Below are 14,029 nucleotides of genomic sequence, written 5' to 3'. Positions count from 1 at the left end.
TGTTTCCTCAAGCACCTGCTGCTGGACTAAAGTTATTGAATGAGCATGTAGGATATCCTAATGCATGTGGTATTATAAAAATAACTATAAGTGACTACTCCAAGTATAATGTAGATTCAGCTGTCACCATTCTCTGTGATGTGAATGTATTTTGTGGGTTACACTGTAACACTTTTTGTATCATCATCCCCAGTTTACAGATGGGGAAACCGAGGCACAAGAGCGTCAGGAGGATAGTGGTAGAGCTAGGAATAGAAAGCACCTCCTGTGTCCTAGTTCAGTGCTCCACTGGGCAATACTGGCCCTCAAATTTGATTCCTTTGAAACTCAGATTTGCCAGTAGCCTTAAAAAAGCCTCTAGACCCAAGCACTTTGGTTTCTGTCTCACCATAATACTGGGATACATTTGTCCTAGAAAAAGGCATTTCAATTAATATTGCTGCTTATCTCAGTTGTCACTCATGCTTATTGAAAAGACAGGCCTCCTCGCTGTCTAGTGCCTCTTTTAGCAACACTTCACAGATTTGACAAACTGTGAGACACTTGACAGTTTGGTAATCAGGGTCTTCCAGCAGTTTCACCTTCTGCAGGCCCTCAGTTTAAAGCATTAACTGACGGGCTTTTATCTGACTGAATGCTGCATGAATTATGATATCTGCAGATCACCGATTCCTTGTAGGGATCGCTCTCAAAGGCAAAATCCTACTTCCTTTTCTCCAGTTCATCTCCACTTGCCTTCAAACACTGAAGCTTCTTCCCAGTCCATCAACCTATTGTAAAACTTCCCCCCCATAAAAGCATATAGGGCCTGATCCAAAGGCTAGTGAAGTCATTCAGTGGTCCATAAAGAGGCAATCTCTATAGCTATTGCAGCAACTTCACTTGTAGAATGCCTTAGGCTGCAGTGACTAGCTTTTATCACTGGCCCACATTCCTGAGATAACCCAAAACACCTTGCTTCTGTCAATCCATTGTACCATCTATCACAGAATTATTCTCATTTGTTATACAATAGTGCTGGGCGTGATTAGAAATTGTTTGTTACAATATTTCCTAATGCCTAAATTTAGGATAAGTGGGAAAATTTACAATACTTACATTGCAGGTGTAAGTGGCTTCAGAAGTCAATGAACCAGTACCCTTATTTGTGGGTCCATATTTGATTATGTAAACCCAGCTGGGAAATTACCCAACAACCAGCTTTGATGATAAAGGAGATACCTGTGGGCAGAAAAAATGCTTGAGAGTCCTTGGGTGGAATTGTTGGTTTAAATATTGCCATCTGACCTTGGAGGTTCACAAATGGAATATAAGAAAAACATGGGATGTTTATGGGATGTTTTCCCTATAAAAATGTCAGCTGCGAGTGAGGGAAGGGTGGTAGTGGAGGTGGAATGGTGGCTTAGTTGTCATATCCCAGAAAAGAAGTCTTCTATTGACTTTAAGTGTAAACATTCCTAATGATAAAAGGAGAGAGCATTGTTTCACTAAGACTGTTGATGATGCCTATGTGCAGAAGTCAAATTTTATTTATTACAGTAAATTTAATCACAGATGGTTCTAACTTTTGGCATTTGTGAATTTAGAGCTCCTGAAAGGTCTCTGACAGAATCTTGTACTTTGAGGTCTTGGAAGGAAAGCAAAATAATAAATACTATGGATTTCAGTCATGATTACCAATGAAATGTTACATTGGAAATAAGGCAAGGGCCCATTCATATTGCATATCCTAGGTGTTTGAGTCCAGCTGGACACATATAAAAATTATCCTCTGGTGGATCACATATGAACTTGCTTGGAACATCAAGTACAATATGAACAATTATTCATGCAAAAAATTCCAATTTGAAAAGCTTAAATGTAATGCTCCCTTAAAAGCCAGAAGTAACTGTGCCAGTGTTAGTAACTTCAACATAAAGCAAACTTTTCTTAGTATATATTTTAGACTCATAGATATTAAGGTCAGAAGGGACCATTATGATCATCTAGTCTGACTTCCTCCACAATGCAGACCACAGAATCTCACCCACCTACTCCTGCAATAAACCTCTCACGTATGTCTGAGCTATTGAAGTCCTCTAATCATGGTTTAAAGACTTCAAGGATATTCTTAGTATATTGAGTATCTTTAAATTTGCCTCTTAAAGAACTGTGTTAATTAAAAGAGGAGGGAAAAGCTGAAGCGTCTTACACTCTTGTGTGAAGTTTGGTTCCAGTCGTCTCTCGGCTCCATCCAAGATCTACTTAGCTACCAGTAGGCCTTTGTTTCCTTCTTTTGCTTTGGTTATAAGAATGTTATTGTGAATTAAATGGAGATAGTTTTGTCCAGCATTACTTAAGACTTGTTTTGTAGCAATGATAGATAAGTTAGATACACTAAGTAAGCTTAACTAACCACTACAGTCTATGACTGTAGAGTGCCTCAAAAGAAAATTTATCAGTCTTGCTTATCTTAATGAGTAATCTGAAAGTCCTCACATCTTGTTTATCTCTGCAGGGAAAAGAGGCTGTGCAACTTGTGCTTACATCATATGAAATAACCTATATGTTTTACAGTAGTCAGGTCCTGCTCCCATTGGAGTTAATAGGAAACTTGTCAATGACTTTAATGGAAGCAGGATTCAGCCCAGCTGATGTTGATGTTGAGGCACTGAACTGATACTCTAGGTGTAAGAGATCTACTCATAGCTTTGCCACAGAGACCTTTTTTTGTGACCTAGGGCATGCACTCTGTGCTTCAGTTCCCAACCAGCAAAGGAGTAATACATCTTTTATTCACGGGGCACAGTAAACACAGACACCCCCCCCACCCCATGCTATTTTAACAAGTGTCACTTTTCATACTAGAACCACACATCTTAAATCGTCATAACCTTGCTCTCCCCATCGCCCTCCAGTTCTGCTGTGATGTACATGTCTGCTAGCCTTAGTGCCTTCTACCATCAACACTACTAGAAAAAAGATCACTTCGTGCAAGTCTCAGCGAGGGATTGCAAAGATGATGATAAGACACTTTTGTGCTTGATGCCATTCTGACGGGGTCCAGTCCCAGGCAAAAGCTAGAGCACCCTTTGTAGTAGCTCTAATTTACAACTACTGCCAACAGCTCCCAGGGGCCATTATGGCAGCAGAGGTTGCCAGGACAACCAGGTTCCCTGGCAGCAACTTCTTTACTATGCCGTCTATGCCAGAGGCTGGGGATGGTGTTAGAAGCCACTACAGTCTCTGCTACCTGAGGATTCCCCTGCATCTGTGAAATCCTTGAGTGACTGGATCCACCATTTAAGGCTGCTTAATGCCAACAGAACAGCACAGAGAAGCCCTAGTGTTATCAAATAAGGAGGGTCTCAGGCCTGTACCATTTGAAAGCTGTTTTTTGCCAACAGTTTTCATATAGTCTGAAGCACTAGGTACTGCTGTTGGTGCTCTCAAGATAGAGCTGCTAAAAAACTTCTGAATTCATGGGGGTGGGAAAGGATGCTGTAGAGTGAAATAATTTTAAGGTCCATTAGCTCATGATCTTTCTGTAACTAGGAATAGATGTTTTCATACAGCTGCAAATCCTAGATTTCCTATGACATCGCATTACTAGCCCTGATGGTTTATGAGAGAGTGGATTTTAAAGGTGATTATGTTCCCTCAGTCAATTGATGCTTATTAATGCTGATCCAAGACAGAATATAGCAAGTCCTAGGCCTTGGATTGGTGTCACTTTCATTCCCCATCATAAAACCAGCTTGGATTATGGTGTTTAGGAGCTTTCTGAATATGTTTAGCATGCAGTCACCAAGCAGACATTCACTCAGATGTGAGGATTTGTACATACAGCTGAGATGAAGCTCTGCAACAGATCTTAATATGCCTAGTGCTGACCACACATAATGCTGACAGTGATGAAACTGTTAATGGAAGTATTATGTATCACTGATGATATGCTAAAATATGCTTAGTGCATGGCCTGCATGGAAGAGCAGATCAAGTATGAGGTGAAATAGATAATGTTTTGTTTTACTTCCTGTTGGGTAATTGTACATTACACACACAACTTGAAATCAGACATAGCAAAACTGGTAATTGCTGTTCCTCACAGGGCTGCTTCTCAGAATAAGTATGAGACACAGGGTGTGATTGCAGCATAGCCATACCGAACTAGCTTTAATCCAGCTATCTTGGGTAATCTGGCTATCTTCAGTGTCAGTGAAGCCATGCTGCCATGGTATCACTGCTATTGGTTCCCAAGATAGCTAGATTAAAGCTACCTCAGGAATATCCACATGAGCTGCAATCAAACCCCATGATTGCAATGTAGATATACCACAGTGTGTATAGACTATAAAACTAGAGATGGGCAATTTTTGCCTGGAATTCTAGATAAACAAGCTGTGGAGTCCAAAAACAGTGGTGCTCATTTGTATACAATTGTTATTGGTTCCTTGTGGCACTTCCTGGTTCCTGCCAAAATAGCTACCCCAAAGAGAAGTGGTCCTAATGGCATTTCTTCCCTAGCTGGAAGTGAGAAGTAAGGGAAGTCTCATGAGAGCCTATTTTTGTGACAAATCCAGTTCAAGTCTGCAGACTCCAAAAAGTTGGATAAGTATCGAAACTTCAGGGCACCTGTTGGAGATTCTAAGTGCTAATGAAGAGCTCTTGTTTGTCATTGGAAGTCACTTATTATGAGAGTTCATTTTACATGTTTCAGAGTAGCAGCCGTGTTAGTCTGTATTCGCAAAAAGAAAAGGAGTACTTGTGGCACCTTAGAGACTAACAAATTTATTTGAGCATAAGCTTTCGTGAGCTACAGCTCACTTCATCGGATGCATTTGTGCATCACTAAATATTCACTACCTTATAAATTCTTTCCTGGGGTAGTTGGGAAAAGGGTTTAAATGACATTCTGCTTTGTTGCTGTTTCGTTTGAGGAGACCATCAGTTAGAGCTACACAAGCTTGCTGCTTCCTGGAGTCTTCATCAAGGGACTTTGCCATTAGGATAGAAAGAAAATAGGAGAGTGAAACCTCTGGGGCAAAAGGAGAAAAAAAAAAACATTTCTGGCAGGATTGTTGTTTTTTTTTTTTTTTTTTTAAACTTGCTGAGCGCTTTCAAGTGGCTGAGGAAAAGGATTAAAAGTGAAGAATGTTAAAGACAAATTTGACGTTGATGCTTGAATTGTCAGTCTCCAGAGTTTCCTGAACTGACTGAATGAAAAGTTTTTCTCAGTTGAAGTCTACAAAGAATTTAAGAAAGGTCCGAATGGAGAACAGCAAGGATTTACATCCTTGTGTCCATGAACTGAATAATTACGGTCAGCCAGGAAAGAAATTCAAGATTCTTGGCAGTAAAAGAAAGTGTTCCAGCACAATGTACAGGCCTTTGACTGAGAGAGAGAGACTTTAAAGGAACTATCTAAGATGTTGGACATGTAAAATATAATGAATGGTATGGAAAAAGGGCTTACATGAAAGTTGGAGGTTGGGAGGGGGGGAAAGAGTGACTGACTTCGGTTTCGCTGAAAGCATATTAAAGATTGATCATTTGTCTACAATTCATTTACTACAATTCATTTACAGCCAGCAAATTAATTGCATAGAAATGAGCACATTATTTCCTGCATTAGATTAAAACCCTGTCATTTCATTTTAAAAAAGCAAAACTTCCCTTCTGTGGATGATTAAACAATCTTCCAGTTTTTCTCACATTTTGTTGGCTTTTTTGGGAGGCGGGGAGAGAAGGTAGGTTAATCTTAAATGCTAGGAAAGACATTTGATATTGTAATTATATTACCATATGGTACAATTTGACCAGTTTGAGGAATTTGTCTAGATTTTATATGCCACGTTGTACTGAAACAACATTGCTCAAAAGTTTATGGTGCTCATGTAGATGGGGTGTTTCTTTTCTTTATTGGTTTCCTTGCGCCCTTCGGCAGCATTTGGTATGGTCAAACCTGACATTCTTTTGTTCTGTTTGAAATAGCTGGTGTAATTGTCTGAGACAAACTTGGGCTGGTTTTATTCCTCTCTCCCCAGTGATCTGTAATTATGTCAGGGATGAAAAACAGTGTGGGGAGCAGAGTAAGGATTTAGGTGCAATCCATTTTGACTTGCATTCAGGTCTCCTGGGGAGGTTTATTCTGAGACCTCCACAGTTGCTATTAGGATTTTATTTTTTTATTTATTTATTTATTTTTGGAAGCTGAGTTCTTACCATTAAGCAAATGATGCACAGATTTATTTAGCACTGCAATCTAATTGAGTGTTCACAGGCCTGGATGGTAGAAACTTGTGATATGCTAACTTCTCATAAGAGCAAATGTTGCTGAATTGGTCCTAGATATCTTCTAGGTATCTCTCCCTCCTCTCGACCGGTCCTTGACAGTGTTTTGGACAGACCAGCGGAGTTTCTGCAGGCTCCTTCTGCAACCTGTGTTTCTCTGTGGAAGAGAAGAATCTGTTATTTCCTAAATGGCTGGTCCAATTGGTTTACCATCTCTGGGATATTTTTCCAAAGCTGCTCCCTTCTGGAGGGGGAATTAATACAATAGGCTATGAGGCTGAGAGAAATGAAAAGCCCACTAAGAAGGGAAATAGCATGCAGAAAGCTAACTGCTTTCAGTAGAAGGGAGATCCAGCTGGCTGAGGAAGCTCACCATGGGCTAGGGCTAATGTGATTGCCAGCAGAGCTGGGAGTGGAGCTTGCAAGGCATTTAGCTGTCAAGGTCTGAGGAAGGTGTAACCAGAAAGAGGCATCACATGAGGTGGCCTTGGGAAACAGAGGAAAAAGGCAGTCTTGGGTTAGGGCAGATGCTGCCTTGTGATACTGGATCTCAGGGCTGAACCTCATAGTAGAGGGGGAGAGCACACTGCCTCCTCCCCGTAATGCCCCCTAGGACGGAGGTGCAGAAACCCATACACCAAAGTTAAAAGGACAGTTAAGGCCAGGGAGATTGAAGGACTACCAAACCCTGCAATACAGACTGTAGTTAGCCCCTGATTGACAGGGAAAGGGGAAGACCATTACATAGAGGAGTGAAAGATTATTCAGTGCAGGAAGTGCAAAAATGGTTGTTGGGTTCCAGGGGGGTCAACGACAAGGATTGTTCGGCCTAGGGAGGGCCAAAGATTATTGAGCCAAAGGATCTGATTTGTGCTTTCATTTGGACTCTGATTTTTGCCCTGGAATGGGGGAGGAGCTTCTGCTTTGCCAAAAGGGCAAATGGTCAACATTACCTTACCATCAGAGGGAGACAGCAGAGCAGGGAAAATTAAGGCCTATATACATCCTGATTCTGGGGGAGGAATAAACCAAACCCTCGCATCGCTCTGTTCTCAGCAATCCTGAACAGAGGCAAAATAAAAAGCAGCAGAACCCTTAACTGAGTTCTGGGCAAGCAGTGCTCCAAACTGAGCTACTCTGTGAACTGGTTTCTTCCCCTTAATAAAGAAAGACCACAGGAGGCTTCCTTTTCATAGACTACAGTAGTTCAGAGCAATGTTTTTTAAGATAGCTTTATAACTTTTCCTGCAGCATTCCTCAAGCAAAGAAATCCTAAAGGGAAACAGTATTCATTCCTTCTGATTCCCATGAAATCTGAACATGGTGGCGCCTATAGGCAGAACTAGAAGCTCTTGGAAAATGTAGTAGGAGGTACTTTTTAATAATGTGGATTGTTGGTTTTTTTGATTTTTTTTTTTTTTTTTTGCATAATACCTATCACTTGTGTTGTCCTTAGAACATAATGATCAATATGTTTAATGCAAGACTATACCCAGTCCTGCATGAGGGCGAAAATATTAGCAGGGAAGAGGAGGGTGATAAAAGGAGCATTTCCTTTCTCTTCCCTGTGCAGGGTTAGGCACTACTGCAGCCTCTGCTCCCCTGAGTGTAACTGCATTAGGTTGCTGGTGCTAGCAATGTTCTGTCCCTGCGCTAGTACTGACAATGGAACCGACTCTCAGCAGAGGGAGGGCAAGTGCATTCTGCACTCTGTCAAGCAGAGGTGCAGCAGCCCCACACCCCCTGCTCTCCAGGAGTCCCTCTGCTTGTTTGAAGCCTAATGACTCCTGGAGCTGGAGCAAAGTACATGCACCATCCCCACCGACCATGGGCTGAACCTTAAAACTGTTCTGCAAAAGATTTTTTTTAATTGGATTTGTGCCTTTGTATTTAGCTGCTTTATTATGTGTAAAAAGAGCTAAAAAGTGGTTATTTTAAGCTGTGGGTAAAAGGTTTGGGAAGAGGAAGGTGGGATTTCCTGGCTCTCTTTACCAAAATGTCAAAAATGGTCTTTGTAAATGTCACAGACAATGTGTGCAGATGCTTTGTGCATCTGAATTGAAGATTCAGGGGTACTGAATGTGTAACAGAGACTTCCTTTCTCCAAAATATTAGTCGGTCATTGAAGATGTTAAAAAAAAATTGAAATAGTCGGACTGAGAAGCTAATATCCTCTCAAAGGCTCGTCTTTGTCTTTTATCTCTTGATGTTTGTTTTCCTCGAAAGTTCCCTAGGTCCCCATTTATCTTTTGAGCTGGTCTACACCCAGTTTCCTTGCCTACAAGCTCCCATACCCATTGAGCACCTAAAGAGGGGCTTCCATAGACGGAGGGAGTATGTCCCCTTTTGCCTTTCCCTCATCTCTCTTCAAATTTTCTACTGTTGTCCCACTCTGCTTGCAGAAGTATGTTGGAGCATCAGGCCCTCTGACCTCATCACAAATAATTAATCACCATGGGCACCAGTAGCACTGTGTAAATAACAGTCAGACCATACTGTAATTTTGCTGTCAAACTGAGCCCATTCCTTCTGCTCTACCCTGGAGATTGTAGTAAGTATAATAAAATTGAATTTGTTTTCTAAGGACTAATTGTTAGCTCACAAAATGCATATTATCTAAATGATCAGAGTTCCATGTCCTCAATATATTGTTTTCAGAGGGTTTGAGACTTTTTTTTAACCCTTAGACGTGTTTTATAATATGAACCTTTGAAATGGACTCAAATTCATAACCATTAAAAAGAACGAGGAGTACTTGTGGTACCTTAGAGACTAACAAATTTATTTGAGCGTAAGCTTTCGTGGGCTACAGCCCACTTCATCGGATACATGCAGTGGAAAATACAGTAGGAAGATATATACACACACAGAGAACATAAAAAATGGGTGTTGCCATAAGCACTATAATGAGAGTGATCAATTAAGGTGAGCGATTGTCAGCAGGGGAAAAAAACCTTTTGTAGCGATAATCAGGATGGCCCATTTCCAACAATTGACAAGAAGGTGAGAGTAACAGTGTGGGGCGGGGAAAATAAGGATAGGGAAATAGTTTTTGCTCCAACCCTTCAGACAGAGACAAACACCTACAAGATCTCTATCAAGCGTTCTTACAACTACAATACCCATCTGCTGAAGTGAAGAAACAGGTTGATAGAGCCAGAAGAGTACTCAGAAGTCACCTACTACAGGACAGGCCCAACAAAGAAAGTAACAGAATGCCACTAGCTGTCACCTTCAGCCCCCAACTAAAACCTCTCCAGCGCATCATCAAGGATCTACAATCTATCCTGAAGGACAATCCCTCACTCTCACAAATCTTGGGAGACAGGCCAGTCCTTGCTTACAGACAGCCCCCCAACCTGAAGCAAATACTCTCCAGCAACGACACACCACACAACAGAAACACTAACCCAGGAACCTATCCTTGCAACAAAGCCTGTTGCCAACTCTGTCTGCATATCTATTCAGGGGACACCATCATAGGACCGAATCACATCAGCCACACTATCAGAGGCTCATTCACCTACACATCTACCAATGTGATATGTGCCAGCAATGCCCCTCTGCCATGTACATTGGTCAAACTGGATAGTCTCTACATAAAAGAATAAATGGACACAAATCAGACGTCAAGAATTATAACATTCAAAAACCAGTTGGAGAACACTTCAATCTCCCTGGTCACTTGATTAGAGACCTAAAGGTAGCAATATTACAACAAAAAACCTTCAAAAACAGACTCCAATGGGAGACTGCTGAATTGGAATTAATTTGCAAACTGGATACCATTAAATTAGGTTTGAATAAAGACTGGGAGTGGATGGGTTATTACACAAAAGAAAACTATTTCCCCATGCTTATCCCCCCCACTCCCACTGTTACTCTCACCTTCTTGTCAACTGTTGGAAATGGGCCATCCTGATTATCACTACAAAAGGTTTTTTTCTCCTGCTGATAATAGCTCACCTTAATTGATCACTCTCATTATAGTGTGTATGGCAACAGCCATTTTTCATGTTCTCTGTGTGTGTGTGTGTGTGTGTGTATATATATATATCTTCCTCCTGTATTTTCCACTGCATGCATCTGATGAAGTGGGTTTTAGCCCATGAACGCTTATGCTCAAATAAATTTGTTAGTCTCTAAGGTGCCACAAGTACTCCTCATTCTTTTTGCTGATAGACTTACACGGCTACCACTCTGAAACCTATAGCCATTAAAGACATCAAATGTATTTGTATTTCATATTTCTTCAGACAATGATTGTCAAATGAATGTTTTACTCTGGTTGAAATGCCACGAGAGGGCACTATAGTTCTTGTACAAAATCCTAACGTATGTGGTTCCAAGAATGATAATGCTGGGGGGGGGGGGGGGGCGGAAACAAACAAAACAGCTAGATCTAAAGAATGTGAGACTAAAGGAATGGGTGGGTGGTTGGCTTGACTTGGCAAAGTGACTGAAAACCAGTGTAAGGAATGGACAGAATATTCCCTTTCACAAACACAAGAATATCTACGTTGCCTTGAGAGATGTAGGATGTCTGCAGCCTGTTTGTGGGGAAAATGTTTATCTTGATTTAAATGTAGTAAAATTCACCCAGATAATACAGTGAACAATCATATGTCAACTACCTTGTTATTTTAAATCTTCTGACATGTATTCACATATACCTTGATGATGATGTGTGTTACAAATATTGGCATAATCTGCAGGAAAATAAATTAGTGGCATCAGTTTTGCATGGGTAACCTATCCTTTCATTGCTGAGTTACCCAAATGAGGAGTCTCGAGGGTAAGAGAAACAGGTTTTGAGGAAGTATAATCATTGCCATTTATTTTTTTTTTTTAAACTTTGTAGAGGCAGGGGAAAGAATACAATCAATAAATAGTTTCAGAGAGAGGAAGATGGTTTCTGTTTGTTTGGGGGACATATGGATGATTATATAGTTAGGGGAAGGGTAAAATTGTCTCTTCGATTTTTAGCCACACTGTGCACAGTTTTGGATTTTTGAAATGTGTAGGGTGGTAACAATTAATAAAGGAATAACATTCCAAACAGTACCATGGATAGAAAAAATAGAATACCACCTATGTAAAGTTACAAGAAATGCAAGCAATTAAATCCTTTTACAATGTGAAAGAGGCACATTTAACATAATGGGACAAATTTTTAAACATGCCTTAAGTCAGCAAACGTAATCAGGTGCAGACACAATTTATAGCATTTTGATGTCTAACCACAGGCATGATCAGTTAGACATCTAATGCTACAGTCCCTTTCCCCCTGCCACCCTTGTGTTAGTATCTGCAGATGATTGTGGATGCCAGAATGTAAATGTAAAAATTAAGGCTGGTTTTTAAAAACTTGGCCCGATATTCCTTGTGACTAGTGCCTCTCAACACGTCTTTCTCATACCACTTTGCGTCCTAGGCTCGAAGGAAATATCTAAATATAAATCAAATGCACAATCATAATTGGGAAGAGCTCATTATAAGCACAATCTTCCTCACACCTTAGGTAGTTGCATTTTTTCACTTGCTCATGTGCAAAACAAACAAAACCTCATATGGGGTGGGGGACGATACAGGACCGCTTTGGAACTTTGCCATGTTGAAAGCATGTTCACTGCCCACAGTGGCTGTATACTATAATACTTGGAGTGCATGTGTCTCTAACTGTATGCAGAATAGCTTTCATATATTCCTGATGGTGTTGACTAACCTACCACTAGGGGTAGCACTGCATTTGGGAGCAGGAATTGGTTAGAAGAAGGAGGCAGAGAGGGAGGAGGAGTCTACCATCAGCATTCAGACAGAAGAAAGAAAAGAATTATTGGAGAAAATCAGAGCCAGCTAAAGTGCCACTGTTATGACCAACAATGTAAAAGAAATGATAAAGTGAGGCTTCAGAACTGCATGTGGGATCTCTTTTTATGAGCTAAGAGAGATGTTACGCAGAGATTTGTTTTGGGGGTAATTTCACTGCCAGGAAAGAAAGGAGAACAGGTGGTGTGTGAGTTTTACATCACATGCAGGATTCGTAGGCTTATATCCATCTAATAGTTGATACTTTCTAGCCCACTCTACTTCCCTCCCACATCAACACAAGCAAATGTGTATTGTGCCTCTGCAAGGATGAATGGGGAGTATATGTGAGCACTAACTTCTCTGTTCATTATTCTGACAAATAGATGTCGTCAGGCCCTTAATTTTGGTGCATCACCTGTGCACATCATTCTCTCTGAGAGAGCACTCTGACTGTCATGACAGCCAGTTCAATTCCATACTACAGCAGTTTCCTAGGTAACGAACACACAGACTTCACACAATGGAAGGAAACCAAAAGATGTGCAACATTTCCCATTCTTTCTTGGTATCTTTGAAATGTTAGAAATAAAAAAAGTTTCAAAGATACCAGTCTTAAAAAACATTGTGGTAGAAAGAACATAAAGAGCAGATGGCTGGGGGATACTCTCCCCAATGACAATGGCTCACTCTAAAGAGGGTAGACTATACCTGCCATAAAAAAAAAGAAAAGAAAAGAAAAAGAAAGACACTGTGTGTTCCTTTTTTTTAAGCAGGATGAAAATTTTCCTTTTCCATCTCTGCACGGTCTTCTGCAATATCTAGCTGAAAAAATGACACAAGATCCCAGCCCAAAGATTTTTTTAAAAATCTATTCACATTAGACCTCCTAAATTGCTGCTCCTAGATTCTGCTCTTCCCTGGCTCATGGTGGATTAATATCTTCAGATTGACTTGCTGCCTGAGATGGAATTTTAAGCTTAGGCACACGGCAAGGAGCTAGCAAGATATGCTGGTGAGAGAGGTTGAAGTTTTTAATCTTCCCAAACTGGCTATATCCATGGCAAAGGATTTACAAGCTCCACTGAACACGTTTGTAAGTTCCGCAAGCCAGATAACCCTGAATATTTTTTTCTTAAAAAGAACAGTTTAAATATGGGGGGAAATGTGGGGGGAAATATGGGGGGAAAGCCAACAGCCTCTTAATATTAACAATAAGGATGATAAACCAAGTACAAAAAATTCAGGAAATTCCAACATGTATGTCAATTCAGTTGAGTTTTACATGGGTAGTATTTGCTGTTTGTATTATTTGTTAAATATAAATATTGGTCTTATATTGTTTGTAATTGCAGTGGGCCATACAATATATACACATATGTAACATGGTTTATATCATGGGTCATGTGTTAAAAACATTTTACAAGTAAAATTAGGCCCTACATGATACATGTGCAATCCTGTTGCTTTCAATGGGAGTTCAGGGCACTTAGCACCTTACTGATCAAGGTGCTAAGGCTCCAAATGAGGGGGAAAAAAAAATCGGTAAAAGTTGTCTTTAAATTTAAGATGTTAACCACACACCCAGATTAGATCCCAGAACTCCTATGCACCAACCTCCAGTCACACTTCCTCCCCATGGTAGTGATTGCTAATCATCAAGCGCATGGTGCCTTAGTTTATGCCAAGAAAGTCAGCTCTAACTTGTCTATGTGGAATGCTTATCACTTCAGACAGAATAGATATAACGTTGTTTTGAAAGAATTTTATATGGCAGCTGTTCACCTTATCCGGGTACTCCTCAGTGTAAGATTATTAAATAGTCTGAAAAGAAAACAGAGTGAACCCAGAAAGGAAGCATTTTTGTCTTTTATATGTTTACATCTGTAATGTAACTAAATTTCAATAGAAGATGCTACAGCACTTCGGGACAACCAGCTCTTGGGAT

Source organism: Chelonia mydas, chromosome 3 (genome assembly GCF_015237465.2).
Source record: "Chelonia mydas isolate rCheMyd1 chromosome 3, rCheMyd1.pri.v2, whole genome shotgun sequence".
Classification (NCBI taxonomy): Eukaryota; Metazoa; Chordata; order Testudines; family Cheloniidae; genus Chelonia; species Chelonia mydas.
The sequence above is the reverse complement of the archived record's forward strand: the minus strand, read 5'-3'. Positions refer to the sequence as shown.